Raw genomic sequence first — 12,895 nt, 5'->3', positions numbered from 1 at the left:
TTGATGGAACATCTTTACATTAGTAAGCAAAAGTGATGGGAAAATCGCCGTCCCTGGGATTCTCCAGGCAAGAACACTGGAGTGGGTTGCCATTTCCTTCTCCAATGCATGAAAGTGAAAAGTGAAAGTGAAGTCGCTCAGTCCCTCAGTGACCCCATGGACGGCAGCCTTCCAGGCTCCTCCATCCATGGGATTTTCCAGGCAAGAGTACTGGAGCGGGGTGCCATTGCCTTCTCCTTTGCTGTGTGCAGGCTTACTCTATTTGCGGCAAGCGGGGTTTCCTCTCTAGCTGGGGTGTGTAGGCCTTTCACTGTGGCGGTTTCTCTTGTTTCGGAGCACAGGCTCTACCTAGATGCATGGGCTTCAGTGGTTGCGGCTCACTGGCTCTAGAGAGTGGGCTCAGTAGCTGTGGCACACCAGCTTACCCGTGGCATGTGAGATCTTCCTGGACCAGGGATCGAACCCGACTCTCCTGCATTAGCAGGTAGATTCTTATCCGCTGTACCACCAGGGAAGTCCACAAGCCATTTTAAAAATTAAATACCTTGTTACATCATTACTGTAATTATAAATTCTTATATAAAAGATATTTGAAATTTTCTTGGTTTAGTTAATATCGATATCTAAACTATAAGATTCTTAGAATTCATTGAATTCATCAGTTTTTTTTTGAGGGGGGGGAATCCTGACTTTCATGAATCAGAATATGTTGAATTATATATACTATTCATTTATCAAATATAAGGCAATGGCAACCCATGCCAGTACTCTTGCCTGGAAAATCCCATGGATGGAGGAGCCTGGTAGGCTGCAAACCATGAAGTCGCTAAGAGTCAGACACGACTGAGCGACTTCACTTTCACTTTTCACTTTCATGCATTGGAGAAGGAAATGGCAACCCACTCCAGTGTTCTTGCCTGGAGAATCCCAGGGACGGCAGAGCCTGGTGGGCTGCTGTCTATGGGGTCGCACAGAGCCGGACACGACTGAAGCAACTTAGCAGCAGCAGCAGCAGTATTAAATCATTCCTAAATCTTTTATTGTATTCTGTATTATATATATAATATGGTATTCTGTGTCTTAAAGGGGTTTAATGTGAAGATTCTGTCTGTACATATTCAACTCTTTTTACTAGCTTTTCCCTTTAGGTAGATGTCGGCATAGTATTAACTGAGAATATATGAAACCATTTCCCTTAGGGACATAGGCATTTAATAGGGAGCTCTGGTGAATCTATGAACTTTCAAAGGAAACATTTTTAATGGAAGGTTTCAGGGAGAGGGCTTTTGTAGGAGGATAAAGTAGACTGGAGAAGGGTCACCTCTGGACAGGCCAAAGAAATGGAGAATTTAGAGAACTCCAAGCAATAGACAGAAGAGCCTGGCAGTCTGTAGTTCATGGAGTCCCAAAGATTCAGACAGTACTGAGTGACTTTCACTTTTTCAAGCAATAGGCAGTAAAGAATGTGGGAGGTGCTATTTATCGGGGAAGAACAGGAGTTGCATTTCCTTATAAGAGAACCATTTTCCTTTTTTTTAAAAAAACTTTTTATATTATATTGGAGTGTAACCATTTAACAATGCTGTGATAGTTTCAGGTGGACAGCAAAGGAACCCAGCCGTACATATATATGTACCCATTCTCCCCCAAACTCCCCTCCCATCCGTGCTGCCACATAGCTTTGAAAAGAGTTCCCTGTGCTATACAGTAGGACTTTGTTGGTTATCCATTTTAAATATAGCAGTGTGTATTGCTCTCCTTTTAAAAAAGTCATTCCCTTTGTGAAGGGTGCTCAGGGAATGGTGAAGGAGAAAGGAAATAATAGGGTAGAAAACCAGGTCTCATAAATCAACTTTACCCATCACTGGATGAGCCATATACCACAGTCATCCCAACAGCATGGAGAACACAAGGTAGAGATTTAGGCAAGTGACAATGTTGGCAACAGGAAGTTTCATGTAGCTGAGATCAGCCACAGCTACTAGATTTAGGCCTGGGAATTCTGGGCTCTGGAAAGAGTGGGGAGGGTGATGAGTGTTGGGGGTCTGGTCATACTGAGGGCCTCCGCATAAATACTGCAGGACCCCAGTGCTGGAGACCCTGGAGTACCGGGCAGTGCATCATCACAAAGACGAGACTCAGTTCCTGCTGCTGGACTCTGAGTTCAGGAGGATTCTTGGCAGGATCCCTGTTCTGGATCATGGGCTATGAGCAGTTAGGATCAAGGCTGATTTGATACTGACCCTAGTGTACTAGCAACTTCCTTCATCCTGAGTCTGGAGAGGGTTTGTACACGAGTGCATGTTCAGTTAAGACCTACAAGCCACACAGATGATGGCCCAAATCTGGAATTTTAGGAGATGTTATTGGATGGGAGGTTATGTCCCTTGCATCTCAAACCATGATATGTGGGCTAATGCACACTTAGCCAACTTAAAAAGTCACTGTGCATTAGAGGTTAGAGATTAAAGAAAGAATACCCCTGCTTCGAATTTTTAAAACAGCTTTATTGAGGTATAAGGGGCTTCCCTGGTGGCTCCGTGGGAAAGAATCCACCTGCAATGCAGGAAACATAGGAGACTCAGGTTTGATCCAGACCTGGGTTTAATCCCTGGGTAGGGAAGATCCCCTGGAAGAGAGCATGGCAATCCACTGCAGTGTTCTAGCCTGGAGAATTCCATGGACAGAGAAGCTTGGCGGGCTATAGTCCATGGGGTCACAAAGAGTCGGACACAACTGAAGCGACTTAACATGCGTTTATGTATTGAGGTATAAATTCAGATACCATACAATCCACCCTTTTAAAGTGTACAGTTAAATGAGTTTGAGAATATTACATAACTTCTTTGAATTGTGGAATAATACATACAATATAAAATTTGTGATTTTCACCATTTCTTTTTTATCACAATAGTAAAAGATGTTTATCAGTTTTCATGATAAATAGCCAGACAAAAAATAAAAGATAATTACAGTTGCAAGCTATAATGGAAACATGATTAACCTAACAATATAAAATAATTACACACAATTTGGGGGATTAAGTAGAGTGATGTGGTAAGTGGAAGTGCGTACATGCATATGTTTTCATCCACTCGGCCAGTCTATGTCTTATGGTTGATGCATTTAATCTATTTACATTTAAGATAATTATCCATATGTATGATCCTGCTGTGGAGAAGGGAATGTCAACACATTCCAGTATTCTTGCCTAGAGAATTCCATGGACAAAGGATCCTGGCTGGCTACAGTGCATGGGGTCACGAAGAGTCAAACACCACTAAACAACTAACACTCTCTCTCTCTCTGTCTCTCTCTCTCCCCCTGCCACCCCCATTGGGACTTCCTAGGAGGCACTAGTGGTAAAGAGCCTGGCTGCCAATGCAGGAGACTTAAGAGATGCAGGTTTGATCTCTGGGTAGGGCAGATCGCCTGGAGGAGGGCATGGCAACCCATTCCAGTATTCTTGTCAGGAGAATCCAATGGACAGAGGAGTTTGGTGGACTACAGTCTATAAGATCGCACAGGGTTGGACATGACTGAAGTGACTTAGCATGTATGCACGCATGATCCTATTGCCAGTTTCTAATTATTTTGGCTTTATTTTGTGTAGGTCTTTTCCTTCTCTTGTGTTTCCTGTCTAGAGAAGTTCCTTTAGCATTTGTTGTAAAGCTGTTTTGGTGGTTTTGAATTCTTTTTACTTTTGCTTGTCTGAAAAGCTTTTGATTTCTCCATCAAATTTGAATGAACATTTATATTTACCATTAGTCCCACATAATTGTTCTCTAATTTTTTATGTATTTATTTTTAGTTCTGTCTCTTCAGGTGATATATTTTAAATTTCTTATATGCAGGACTGTTTTTTCAGATCTTTTGCATTATCCTAAGAACTTTAACTTGATTTTACCCAGATTATTCTAAATGACAGAGATGTTAGGGCTTTGTTTGTTTGTTTGTTTTTCCAATATGCTCTATAGAGCAAATCCTCTGAGTTTCTACATGAGAGTGTGGGAGGGAAAGGTGCTTTGATTTTACATATTGGGTTTTGTATGGTATTTCCCTTGAAGAATGAATTGCCCTGAAAAATTTCAAAAACTATGAGTGTGTTTTGCTGATGATAATAAACTCAATATTTAGAAGCAACTGAATGTAGAAAACTTTTCATTGAAAGTCTGCTGCTGCTGCTGCTAAGTCGCTTCAGTCATGTCTGACTCTGTGTGACCCCATAGACGGCAGCCCGCCAGGCTCCTCCGTCCATGGGATTCTCCAGGCAAGAACACTGGAGTGGGTTGCCATTTCCTTCTCCACATTGAAAGTCTAAATTAGATTATTTATGAATTGACTTCTTTATGAATATATACTTTATGTATTACTAGTCCTATATGAATTCCTATATGAATCAACTTAAAATTATATGTTTCTTTTTGTTTTGTTCATGATAGTGGTTTTAAAAGTCATGGTTTTTACTGTTAGAAGAACTTTTAGTCCAAGAGTACTCATGTGTTCATAAACCTTATAGTCCAGGAAAACAGTCTGGAAAGAGAAAACTCTCTTTATACCCCAGGAGTTCCCCAGCAAATAGATATGTACTTAAATGGAAGTGCATTTTTTCCACCCTTGGACCGACCACATAAAATTTGACACAGCCAAGGCATTGATCTAAACGAAGCTAGGATGCATGTAAGAGCTGGTAGATTTATTTCAGGTCCTTTTTAGCCAAAGCTACTTTGTTGCTTTATTTATCTTACCAGAATCTTCTTTGCCTTTCATTCTCTTCTGATCAGAGAGGTAGACTTCTTTAGACCTACCTTCTCTGTTAACAGTAGCCATTAGTCAAATGTGGCTGAAATGTCCTGAATACATGCTAGATTTCAATGACTTAGTATGGAAAAAAAAAAAAAATGATGGTGAACTAGCTCATTTGCATATTTTTGTATTATACATTGAAATGACAACAGTGGTTAAATAAACATTATTGAAATTAATTTCTTTTCATTAATTTCTGTTTCTTTTTAACCACTGAAAAATGTTAATTTACATATATGGCTCACACTCTGTTGAAGAAAACTCCTGTAGACCAATAGTTCTTAAACTCCTTTGAATAATGATGCATTTCTTTGACACTCTGATAAAAGCTCAATAGATCATAAAGAGATAGATACTGTCATTTCTGTTACAGCCAACAGATGTGTTCCTAAGACCCGCCTTACTGTGCAAGATCATGCAAAAGAAGCTACAGGGCTGGCACTGGAGTAGACTTTCAACAATTTCGTGAGTGACATGTGAAGAAACATAATAAACATGGTAGCCTGGTTCTGTCCATGGCGAATGGTTAAGAGATATGCCAGTATTACAATAAATATGGTGCTTGACCCTGAAAATGTCTCAGTTGTCTGTGGGGGTGGAGCTCTACAACTGCCCGATTCCAGTGCCTGCCTTGTTCCCCTGGCCGCCACTCTGTGTGTCAGAGGAAGAGAACTTGTTAGGAAAGTAGGAAAATACTGAGAGAAAGAGAAAAATAACAGAGGACAGACAGGAAAAACATAAAATAGGCTGAGAGGAAAGAAGGGGAAAAAATGAAAGAGAAGGGAGGGCATGAGGCTGATTGCCAGTTAGCGGGATTGCGGCTTGTGATTGGGAGGTTACCTGAACTCGGATGGAATGTTGGAAGAGCACAAGGAGAAAGTTGGGAAGTGAAAGTGAAAGTCGCTCAGCCGTGTCGGACTCTTTACGACCCCCTACAGTCCATGGAATTCTCCAGGCCAGAATATTGGAGTGGGTAGCCGTTCCCTTCTCCAGGGGATCTTCTCAATCCAGGGGTGGAACCCAGGTGTCCCGCATTGCAGGCGAATTCTTTACCATCTGAGATATCAGGGAAGCCGGGAGAAAGTTGAAACAGTAAATTAAACAGCAAAGGTAGAGTTCATTGTTCTTAAGAGGTGTGCCATGCGTGCATTTTGTTGACTTGTGCAAAGCTCAGTTCAGCTAGGTGGAGTTTTCTGTGTTGGCCTGGAGATGAAATTGGCACAAATACAAAATTAGCGTTGTGCTACAGCCTTCCCTAATTTGTCAGTCACGTTGGAACAAATTCATGTTTTCAAAATAAGCGTTCTAGCAGAACTGATTGTAGAAACATACACCAGGATAGATTGTGACACACAGCTCATGTTTGCAACCTGCAGACTGGAGGAGTGTCAGGGCATGTCAGGCATGAGGAAGCAAAGGTGAAATGCCAGCAGTAGGTTTTTTCAAGGTGTTATAGTACCTTACATAGCTATAAGGGATTATAAGAAGGGGGGCGTATTGAGCGATTTGTGGAGACCCCAGTGGAATGTAGAAAGTGAATGCATTTATGGGGTTGGATTCCTGAGGGTAGAAGACATTGAATTTGAGGAGCAGAGAAGGTAGATTCCCATTGGATACCAACTGAGAATGATGTATTTACACAGCCTTTCTAATCTATGACAGAATTGTCCAGGAAAATCTATTTGCAAATAGAACTCTCAGGGACAGGAAATGAATGCTTCGTGAGAGGAAAATTCTAAGAGTTAGTAGGAAAAGAGAGCAGATATTGTCTTAATAATCTGCTTCTATTTATCCTGGGCTTTAGTTACAATCCACAGAACTTGGTTCCTGTGACTTTACAGAAATAGGTCTAAGAATCTGTCAAGGGAAAGTGAACTGAGATCTTCAAGTCACTAGGAGTAGTGAAGTAACTTTGAAAATTAAATCAAACCATTGAAGTAGCTGCCCATTAAACATGATAATACTAATGATGGTGATGATGATGACAATAAGCTAGTATTCATTGGGCTTTAAGTGTAGCTGGGGACTACAATATGTTTCATGTGGATGATTTTATTTACTGCTCTTATTAAAAAAATCTTTTTTAAAAATTTATTTTTTAATTGAAGTATAATTGCTTTACAGAATTTTGTTTGTTTCTGCCAAATATCAATGAATTGATGAATTACTCATAACATTTTGAGAGAGGATTTTTACCTTTCTTATCTATCTCTTTTTACAGATAGAAGTAACTATGCCAACATCACACTGGTACCAAGTAGCTGAGTTGGAGGAGCTTGAAGGCAGGCAGTCTAAACCCAGTGTTTGCATGGAAGACTCTGGTCTTATTAGTGATCTTGCTGGGGACTTTCCTTTTCTACTGTTGTATATTCTTGTTATTCAGTTGCTAAGTCGTGTCTGACTCTGGGACCCCACGAACTGTGGTATACCAGGTCTCCTCCTCCTTCACTATCTCCATAGTTTGCTCAAACTCATGTTCATTCAGTCAGTGATGCCATCCAACCAGTTCATTCTCTGTTGCCCCCTTCTCCTCTTGCCCTCAATCTTTCCCAGCATCAGGGTCTTTTCCAAAGAGTTAGCTCTTTGCATCAGGTGGTCAAAGTATGGGAGCTCAACTTAAGCATCAATTCTTCCAACGATGTTTGGGGTTGATTTCCTTTAGGATTGTCTGGTTTGATCTCCTTACTGTCTGAGGGACTCTGGTACTGTTTAAATTTGTGTAATGAAATGCTATTACTTAGATTATTTTTAAAATGGAAGGAAAATACACATATATGGGTTTAAAAAAGGAAGCATAGAAAAAAGAAATAAAAACAATTTTAAAAACTGAAATCAAGTTTAAAATTCACATCCAACATACTATAATACATATATTTGGGTAGCATGATTTGAAAATGTTACTTGATACACATGTGCAGGGGGTTTTCCTTCCATGTATAGGCTCCTTGGGGAGTTTCCATTGCTACTGGATGTATATAGGATTGCCAACTGTAAATCATAGTAATGATGGGTGATATAATCAATTTTAAATTGCTGTTCAGTTTTATCCAAGGCATATTTAACATTCAGCTTTAAATGTTAACAAATGTCATTCATTATTTTTCAGAAATAGGTAGAATTAATCATTTTTCGCAGGTTCAGTTAAATTTTCTTGTGTGATGATGCAGGGATAGCATGCTATACAGAAAGCAACACATTATTGTAAAAGCCTAAGCTGCACATTCGTTAAAATTATTTTCCATTTGCTTATTTTTGCTCTAGATTCTAATTTATAAGAAGGGTATAGTAAGGCATTTTGTATTTAAGCTAAATCTATTTTTAAATGAAATTTTTTTTTTCTGTAAGTAACAATGGGTACCACCAGATTTTATTCTGCTTTTGATGAGAATACGATCTGTTTTCTCTATTGTCTTTTCAAATACTTGGTTCTTATTAGTGGATTAGAAATGACACATTTTAGAAAGGAAAATAGGGACTTCCTTAGTGGTCTTGGACTGCAGGGACATGGGTTTGATCCCTGGTCAAGGGAACTCACATCCCATGTGCCACCAGGCTCATCTGCCCATGGGACTTCCCCAGGCAAGAATACTGGAGAGGGTTGCCATTCCCTTCTCCAGGCGATCTTCCCGACCCAGGGATCAAGCCTAGGTCTCCTGCACTGCAGGCAGATTCTTTACCCTTACGTGTATTTGTGTGTTAGTTGCTCAGTTGTGTCTGACTCTGTGACCCCATGGACACAAAATATCTTTAAATTTGTGCAATGAAATGCTATTACTTAGGTTATTGAACCTAACTAAATACTATTTACTTAGGTTATAGCCTGCCAGGATCCTCTGTCAATGGAATTTTCCAGGTGAAGATACTGGAATGGGTTGCCATTTCCTTCTCCAGGGGATCTTCCTGACCTAGGGATTGAACTCAAGTCTCCTGCATTGCACAGCCCTTGATGAGGAATTAAAGATCTTTGACTTTGTTTAATGGCTAAAGTATTATTATTTTGTCTTATTTGTTTTCTTTTCTTTCTGCATGTTTTTCCCCCCTTCTCTGATTAAATTTAATATACGGGACTCAGGGAAGTCCTAGGAGGCTACAGTTTCTCTACGGACAACAGGCAGGTGGAGTACATGGTGGGGAGTGGGGAGTTGGTTCTGGGAAGGCCCCACAGGGTCCTGCTCAGTTATAGTAGAAGACCATCCCCTACCCCTTTTAATCCCTACTTTCAGATGTTCCATGATTTGGGAGATGTCATTTTGTCCGTTCACATTTTTTTTTTTTTTTTCCTGTTTTCTGTTGTGTGAAAGGAAATAAGCATACACATTTGAGGAAGAGATTTTTCTAAAGAACTCTTTTTTTTTTTTTTTTTTAGAATTGCAGTAGGAGCATATTTTCTCCTATTATTGGATAAATACCTAGTGAGGTGAGCTTTCCTGGTAGCTCAGCTGGTAAAGAATCCACCTGCAATGCAGGAAACCCTGGTTCAATTCCTGGGTGGGGAAGATTCCCTGGAGAAGGGATAGGCTACCCACTCCAGGATTCTTGGGCTTTCCTAGTGGCCCAGATGGTAAAGTATTTACCTGCAATGTGGAAGACCTGGGTTTGATCCCTGGATTGGGAAGATCCCTTGGAGAGGGCATGTCAACCCACTCCAGTATTCTTGCCTGGAAAATCCACATGGACAGAGGAGCCTTGTGGGTTCAGTCCATGGGATCTTGAAGAGTCAGACTTGACTGACTAAGCACAACACACATCCGCTGAGGTGCTCTCTCTCTCTCTCTCTCCCTCCAATTCCTCTTCTGACTTCCCTGAAGAAGAACCATGTACTTAAGACTAACTTTGCTCTCTTGTATCACCTTACCAAAAACATCTTGGCTGCACTTCCCAGAGAGATGGAATGTCTGGGACTGCTGGTGGGGGTCTGGGGGCTGCTGTCAGGGGTAGCTGCTCTGCCCTCTAGCACTGGTCACCACATAGCTCTCCTATGACTTCTCAAGTGATGTAACTGAGCAGATCCTGCCAGCAGTCCTGGCCAGGGGCCAAAGGAGAGAGAGGAGGGTGGGGAGAGTCTCCTTCACCAGCTAGAAATACCTTCATGCACTGTGGGCCTAAAGAGAATTTAGTTCATTCCCTAGTAAGGTGGAGGAAAAATAAGAATGATGGGTGGGGCTGATTTTTTAATAAAGGAATATGCTTTTTTAATAAAGTCATATCTTAAGGTAGCTCACTTGGTGAAGAATCTGCCTGTAGTACAGAAGACCCAGGTTTGATCCCTGGGTCCAGAAGATCCCCCAGAGAAAGGAATGGCTACCCATTCTAGTATTCTTGCCTGGAGAATTCCATGGACAGAGGAGCCTGGCAGTCCATGAGGTCGCGAGAATCGGACATGTCTTAGCAACTAACCACCACCATGCTTTTCTTAAAACTGATACTGATAATTAATAAAGGGTTCAGTCCTAGTGCAACAAAGTTGATGCCCAAGTATTTGTGGTATCAGGAAAGTAGACACTAGGCCGGCAGTTTCCCTTTGAGTCTGGGAAAAAGCATTTCTCTCAGGGGCTGAGCCCTCTTTCTGGGCTTGATTATGAATGGAAGCATTTCTTGGCTACCCTGGCAATATCCAGTGAGCTTGTCCAGGGGACCAGGAACATGGTGCATGATGGAACTCTTCCCTTGACTAGGGAGAGCAAGCTGCTGATGGCATTGAGGGCTGATTTTCCTCTCTGACCTCTGTTCCTCATCTCCCTCCTGCCCTCTCTGCCTCTCCCACAGGCTCCAGTACAAGCTTACACTTAGGAGAAGTGCCCCAGGTCAGGGGCAGGCAGAGAGCAACACACTTGTGTTTGGCAAAGTGAACCCTACAAATCCCAGCAAGTGTGCTTACAAGTCAACTCTCGTCCCTGTAACAGTTGGCTGGGGAGGAGACTGAGGTTTCTACCTTCTTCAATATCTAAGTAATTTGCCCTATCTATCTTTTGGAAACAGACTTTAAGCATGTAGTAACGACTCTAGATCATTCTTCCACCACATAAGAGAATTGGAACAGAAGGATGAGGGGGAAATGATTTTCCAGTTCAACTTCTGTGTTTTTTGCTGCTGCTGCTAAGTCGCTTCAGTTGTGTCCAATTCTGTGCGACCCCATAGACGGCAGCCCACCTGGCTCCCCTGTCCCTGGGATTCTCCAGGCAAGAACACTGGAGTGGGTTGCCATTTCCTTCTCCAGTGCATGAAAGGGAAAAGTGAAAGTGAAGTCACTCAGTTGTGTTCAATTCTTAGCGACCCCACAGACTGCAGCCTACCAGGCTCCTCTGCCCATGGGATTTTCCAGGCAAGAGTACTGGAGTGGGTTGCCATTGCCTTCTCCTTCTGTGTGCTTTAGAGAACATCAAGAACCAATGTGCTAATTTAAAGGCATCAGTCATATCAAGATAGGTAATATAGAAGAAGAGGGCTTCCCCAGTGGCTCAGCGATAAAGAATCTGCTAGCAATGCAGGAGTCACAGGAGATGTGGGTTCATTCCTTCGGTGGGGAAGATCTTCTGGAGAAGGAAATGACAATCCACTCCAATATTCCTGCCTGGAGAATCCTGTGGACAGAGGAGGCTGGAGGGCTACAGTCCATAGAATAGCAAGGAGTTTGCCATGACTGAAGCAACTTAGCAAACACACATGCAATGTAGAAGAAGTCAGTGAGTCTTGGGGTACTTATTAAATATTTCATCCTACATCTTAACTGTTAAATAAAGCACACAGATGAAGCTGAAGAATGTGAGTTTCTGAGTCTCACATTGGTTGGTAGCAGACCCTCTGGTATGTGGGTTTTTTTAGGGTAGTGTAAGATAAAACTTAATTTTTCTGCTCTACTCTCAATACTTCTGACACCACCAGTGATATGGATTTTTCCCACACCAAGTAATTCTCCAATTCTCAGTGCACACTGACTTAGTGGCCTATAATCTCAGTGGACACTGACTGAATGTCTTATAAATTTAACTTTTGATTCTGATGCTATCTACCTGGACATAGCATCAGATCATGCAGGTCAAGGGCTCAATTCCACAGGACTATCTCCACCCCAGATGTCAACCGCCAAGCCCAGATTGCCACCTATACTTCTGACCAAATGCCACCTATGCTTCTGATGATTTGCTAGAATGGTTCACAGAACCCAGGGAAGTTTTCCCTTACATTTGATGGTTTACTTTAAAAGGATGCAACTCAGAAAGCAACTGTATGGGAGAAGTGCATAGGACTAGGTGTGAGGCAAAGGGGTGTGGAGGGTGTGCCACCTTTCCAGCACCTTCATCTACTCACTCATCTAGAAGAGTATTAAATCTTGCTGTTCCTGAGGTTTTATAGAGCTTAATCTCCAGCCTGCCACACCCCCAGCTTTGGGGTAGAAAGCTGAGTTTTCCCAGACTGGGAGGGTGCTGATCATATCAGCTTATTGTCCACATCTCTGTGTACTTTATATCCCTATCTTCAGTCCCACACATTGAAGTGTTTTTCTGTACCTAAAGAAAGTATTTGAAGACCAACAGAAAGGAGACTGATTTGGTCATTTAGAAAGCTCTGTAGAAATCACATCTCAAGCCTAGAAAAGGTGAATTGCATTGTTCAACCATGACCTCAAAAAAACCCATCCTACATGAGTGGCTAGGAGGTCCAACACTCCCCTAATGTGGGAAATGAATTAGTTTGCTATTTCTGCTATTGCAAAATACCATGGAATAGGTGGCTTACGGGAGACGGTGAAGGGCAGGGAAGCCTGGCATGCTGCAGTCCATGGGGTTGCGAAGAGTCAGACACTAGTAGCGACTGAACAACCACGAGGCAGCGTGCACAGTTTTTTCTCACATTTCCACAGGCTGGAAGTCCAAGATCGAAGTGTTAACAAGGTTAATCTCCCCTCAGGCCTCTCTCTTTGCTTTGAGGACCGCCACCTTCTTGCTGTGGGTTCATGTGATGTTTCTTCCCTGTGTGTATAATACACTCTTACACGTATATGTCCCTGGTGTCTCAGTGTATCCTAATCTTTTCTGATAAGGACTCAAATCATACTGGATTATAGCCCCTGTTCCTCCCCTCCTGCCCA

At 41.9% G+C, this 12,895-nt stretch overlaps 1 long non-coding RNA gene across 2 annotated transcripts in view; it reads left to right on the top strand.

Annotated features, from left to right (window-relative positions):
- The window catches only part of LOC104999556, a 177,514-nt gene that overhangs the window by 19,867 nt on the left and 144,752 nt on the right, over window positions 1-12,895 (top strand). Inside the window, exon 3 of one of the 2 annotated variants that reach the window (XR_826613.1) lies at window positions 5,180-5,271. The exons of the other annotated variant lie outside the window; for it this stretch is intronic. This is a non-coding gene — a long non-coding RNA (uncharacterized LOC104999556). The remainder of the gene's footprint in view (window positions 1-5,179; window positions 5,272-12,895) is intronic. 2 annotated transcript variants of the gene reach the window in all.

The sequence above is a fragment of the Bison bison genome, unplaced genomic scaffold, assembly GCF_000754665.1.
Source record: "Bison bison bison isolate TAMUID 2011002044 unplaced genomic scaffold, Bison_UMD1.0 scf7180017864354, whole genome shotgun sequence".
NCBI lineage: Eukaryota > Metazoa > Chordata > Mammalia > Artiodactyla > Bovidae > Bison > Bison bison.
Note: the sequence above shows the minus strand (reverse complement) of the source record. Positions and strands in the feature narration are given on the sequence as shown.